The 5,492-nt window shown below is 35.2% G+C and overlaps 1 pseudogene; it reads right to left on the bottom strand.

Annotated features, from left to right (window-relative positions):
- Nucleotides 1–231: 231 nt before the first annotated feature.
- LOC114040439 lies at nucleotides 232–2,065 on the bottom strand (annotated as a pseudogene).
- Nucleotides 2,066–5,492: the final 3,427 nt, after the last annotated feature.

Genomic DNA, 5,492 nt, shown 5'->3' with positions numbered 1-5,492 from the left:
CCCCAAATGATGCTGCATAATTCTGAGAGAGTAACAATTATTTGGTAAATAGGGATTAAAAATATCAAAGACTAACTTTGTGAAAAATGAAGATTAGCCATGTTACCATTGTTCACTCCATGTGGGAAAGGAGGTGACTTATGCAAATAAATATAACCCTTGTTCCATCAGTCATAAAGAAAATATATTACAGATAAATTTTACATAGTAAAAAGGAAGGTTTCATTTTCTTTAGTTTATAATTAGCTTTAATTTCTTTACTTCAGGAATAATGGCATCCAAGTTGTTGACTTCTAAAATCTGAAGTAGATCCTGTATAGAAGCCTAAAAGGCTGGGAAAGAAATTTATTGATAATATTTTGGATATCCTGGGTGCCCAAAACCTGTTGAATATGTTTGTCCACATATTGATTAATTATTTTACACAATTTCCCAACTGTATTCACCAGGACACTTAGTGATGATGAATTATCTAGTTCTAGTATCTCATAGATATTTCTCACAGCATTATTCATTTCTCCAAGTCTGGTGTATACTTCATTCATTCGAGGATAGATTCCAGACCCAGATGTTACATCGGATAGCTTTTGAAAGTGATTAATAATTGCTTGTAAAGTTTAGGGTGTGGCATACCACCCTTTTTCTCACATTCAACTTCTTTGAAAACAGTGTTGACAACAAATAGAATATCTTCTGGTTTAATGACGCCTTCACTCCTATCACATCACTTCACATTATGCCAAGGCAGCAGCTCCTCCATCAGTTTTTTCAGAGATCTAGACAAGTCCTTTAGAAATGTTAGCTGGTCTGCCCACATTTCTATTGTGGGAGGAAGATGCTCAAATCTACCTTCTTAACTGTTAGCTTTATTATAACTCTGGAGGGGCCTTTTGCTCTGTTTATATTTTACTATTGGACATCTTGGATTACTTATCATTGAGTTAAAGCTGGTTAAGATCTTGAAGTATTTCTGGTCAAATAGGGCCTGTCACTGGCATTCTGTTTTGCTGATCTCCGAATCTCTGTTGTCTAAGCTTTCAGATTTGTCTTCCCTGAGGAGTTCCTGTAATTTTATGTTTTTCTTAAGTGTTTTCTCCAGTTTTTTTATCTGTTGTTGATAAGGTCTTAAATCATGCAATGAGGGCCTGCTTTCTAAATCTTTGTGGAGATTCTGATTTTCACATGAAAGTTTATCATTCTTGGTTTTAATGTTTCTCAGTTGATTCTGGAATGACATGAGAAGGTTTTTATAATTTGATGTACCATCAGATCTACAAAGTCCCCTTTTCTTCCTTCGATATCTTTATCTTCTTTATAGTGCCTTAGTTTCTTGTGAATTTTTCTAATTTTGGGTTCATAATAATCAGGATAAGCAACTATTTATCCATGACAGTCTGTGTTGCTTGTTTGCAAAGCCAGTTAAAAACTCTTTTCTGAGAGGCAACATGAAGTTCTTCCTCTTTCTATAATTTGTGAATTTCTTTCCTCAAACAAGGAAGAGTTTTTTGTTGCTACATCCATTTTTGTTCACGCTGATGGTATTTTGCCTGTGCAGCTTTTTGGTCTTTTTGAAATTCTTTCACTTGATTCTGTTGCTGGGAAACCATGGCTACAGATTCTTCTTCAAGTTCAGTGATTTTGGATTTCACACTATCCATGATTTGTTCCAAGTCATTAGCTCATTTTTCTTCCTTAGCTGTTGATTTGCTTTGATGAGCTGATGGATCACATTCTGATTCCTTGTGCTGTCATCCAGCAATCTTTTTAAAGTCTTTTTAATCCTGTGCAGTGACACCTAGGTTTTTTCCATGTGTCCTTTTGACAAAAAACACTGGTTTTAAGCCATTCTTTGTGAATAGTGCATTTATGCTTTCTCATTCTGCTTCTTCTTGCTGACTCCCTGTCTTAAGTATGTCTGATAATTCAGTTGATATAGGGAATGTCGGTGAAATGACCAACTCTGTGTGATCAGATGAAGTGGGAAAAAAAAATCTTGATTGACCTGACCAGAAGTCATATTCCAATATGATAATTTATTAGCACCCTGGTTCAGATTTGATGCCATTTTCTATACAGCCAAATGGAGCAGAAGTTATCAGTGAAGAACTCCAACAGACCTTGGTTTTGGCAGATATCTCTTGTAACTTTTACTTGATGGTTAAAAATTACTGTTTAATGGAGAGAATTCTAGGAAAATGGTGAGGTAGGTCAAAAAATTCCAAGCTCTTCGGATTTCCCCCAGAAATGAGATAAAATAGTGCCTCAGGGCAAACACAGAGTGGTAAAAATAAATAAGAGTAGGGGCAGAACAGTGGTCTTCCTAGGACAGTTGGAGCAGATCTGAAGAAAAATCACAGAAGGAGGTTTGGTCCCTATGAAGAGTAAACACCTCCAGGTTAGTTTCTGTTAAACAACAAGTGAGTGAGCCCTGGGGTTAGTTGGGTTGGGAGGTAACTTTTCCCCCAGCCACAGGAACTTTTACCCCTGGGACAGTGAGAGGAGTTGGGCATCTGCACTGGGGAAGATTAAGGGAATTTCTGCTGACAAGGAATGCCGGACTCAGTTGTGCTGCGGAGGCAAGGCTCTGGGCAAGAAGGAATCAGCACATGCCTGGTAAGTGCAGAAGCAGTGGAATGGGGATGCCACTGGCTGTGGGTACTTACTGGAGGCTAGAGGTTTCCATTCTGGGCCAGAAGGGAGAACTGAAGGATCTGAGAACAGAGGCAATATCCCCCATACCCTAAGGATAGAGGTGATTACAAAAAATAAGCTGCCACAAAAAAAAAAAGAACAGGCAAAGGAGAAAGAATTCAACTATAGAAAGTTACTGTGGGATTAGAGGAGACTAGGGTTTGTCTTCAGAACAGGATACTGAAGAAAAAAACCCTCTTCTATCCCAAAGAGTAATGTCAAATGGTCACCTGTCCAAAAAGAATTCATAGAAGAACTTCAAAAAGACTTTAAAAATTAAATGAGATTGAGGAAAACTTAAAAAAAAAAAGAACAATCCAAGAAAAACAAGATTATGAAAAGAAAGTCAACCAATTAGAAAAGGAGATCCAGAATCTTAAGGAAGAAAATGGCTCCTTGAAAATCATAATTGAACAAGGGAAAGCCAGCAAAGTCATAAGAGACCAAGAAATAATAAAACAAAATCTAAAGAATGAAAAAATAGAAGAGAATATGAAACATCTCATAAGAAAAACAGCTGATCTGGAGAACAGATCAAGAAGAGAAAACATAATAGTAATCCGACTACCTGAAAGCTATGATCAAGAAAGAATCTTGATAGAATGATACAAGAAATAATTAAAGAAAATTGTCCTGAAGCATTAGAACAAGAGGGGAAAGTAGAAATAGAAAAAATCCACTGATCACCACCTGAAAGAGATCCTATCAGGAAAACCCACAGGACTATCATCATCAAATTCTAAAACCTCCAGTTCAAGGATAAAATATTACCAGCAACAACAACAACAAAAAAAACAAAACAATTGAATCACACAAGATCTAGCAGCAAATACATTAAAAGACCACAGGTCTTGGAATACTATATATCAAAGAGCAAAAGAACTGGGGTTCTGGCCAAAAATATCATACCCAGCAAAGCTAAGCATAATCCTGAATGAAAAAAAATGGATATTTAATGAATTGTCAGACTTTCAGGATTTTGTTAAAAAAACAAAAACAAAACCTGAACTTAATAGAAGATTTGACATATAAGAGCCAAGAAAAATATAAGGCACATACCATGGACTAATTACAATGGACTCAATAAGGACAGATTGTTTACCTTTTTTATGAGGAAATGTAAATCCTGTGTCTAAGATTGTTATTAGTAATTGGGTAGTTCATAAGAAAGATTGGAGTAGACCTGAGTATGATATGATTTTAAAAAGTAAAGCCATTTAGGAATAGCTAAAAAGAGTAATTATTTTATACAAATGATCTGTGAGAGGAAGAACCAACACAGAGGAATTACATGGAATTTTATATATATATATATAGATAGATAGATAGATAGATAGATATAGATATAGATAGATATATAGATAGATATATAGATATATATATATATATATAAAAGTATAAAAGTCTTCTAAACTCAGAAAGCAATAAAATGCTAAGGGGTTGGGAGGAGAGGATATGGGAGAGATCTTTAGAGGGGAGGGTAAGAAAATAGGTTAAAGGGGGATAGAGAAAGGTGTTTAGATTAATGGAGTATGAAGATAATGGAGGGATCGCTGGAAGGGGGGAAGGTTAAGTAATAGGAGGGCAAAGTAGCAGGTAGAAATAAAGTAGAGGAGTCAGGAGGGATAGGAAATAAGAGATATGCACAAATAAAATAAAGATCAGGAACAGAATTTGTTAGGGAAAAAGGCACAGGGGTGGTAATTGTGATCTTGGACAAAGGTAAGGCTAGAATAGATTTAATCAAAAGAGAAAACTAGGGAAACTATACTTTGGGTAAGCTGTATTCATCAGTGTTGTCTTGGACTATTTAAAATAACTATTCAGTATAAGGTTGGACTATTGCTGCTGTGTAGGAAATGACAAGTTGGTGGATTTGGAAAAACAAGGAAAGACTTGGACTTATGAAGGAAGAGGTTATCCACCCTCAGAGAAACAGAGGACAAATAGGTATAGCATGGTCTTACATAGATCCATGTGTCTATGTATATGTCTATATATGAATATGATTATAAATATCTAAATACATGTATGCCTAAGTGAGTGTGTGTGTGTGTGTGTATATATATATATGTATATATATATATATAAAAATAAGGGCGTATGTATGTGTATATATATATTGTGTGTATATGGCTAGTATGTATGTGTATATGTGTATATATGTATATGTGTATGTATATATCTGTATCTATATATAAATATATCTGTGCTTAATTGTGGCCTTCTGGGTGGGGGGGAGGGGAGAAACAAAATAAAAAGTGTACAATAGAGAACAAAAGAAAACTTAGGAGGAAGCAAAGAAAAAATGGACAGCTCAGAACACAACATGTAGCATTTATTATATAGGCTTTCTTGAAATTGGGAGTTTATATGCTGTGCACATGACAATACTTTTTTTCTTTTGTATTTAAGTTTATAATGTTTGTTTTTCTTGTGTATTTAAGTTTTAGTATTTAAGTCTAAAATTAAAAAAAAAAAGAAAATAGAAAAAATTTTCTGTTTAATGAATGACTGTCCAAAAAGACCTCTTTCTTGGTAAAGAAAGCCCAGAGCACCATGGATGTCCACCCTAGACCCTATCTGGTTCTTTCTCCATATCGTTTCTTAATGCCATCTTTTACTTCTCTTTTTGTCCAGAGTTCTTCATTGGTTATATGTTACAGCCTACTGATGCCCACTGTTCTGTGTTTCTCTGGTGCATCCTATCTAATGGTCATGTGTAATTTTCTGGAAATTACCGTGTTCATTGTCATATTGCCATACACTGGTAGCAACACTGGTAGCATGATGGAGTTGTG

This window comes from Vombatus ursinus, unplaced genomic scaffold (assembly GCF_900497805.2).
Source record: "Vombatus ursinus unplaced genomic scaffold, bare-nosed wombat genome assembly UNPS02013158.1, whole genome shotgun sequence".
Taxonomy (NCBI): Eukaryota; Metazoa; Chordata; class Mammalia; order Diprotodontia; family Vombatidae; genus Vombatus; species Vombatus ursinus.
This window is presented reverse-complemented; position numbering and strand designations above follow the sequence as displayed.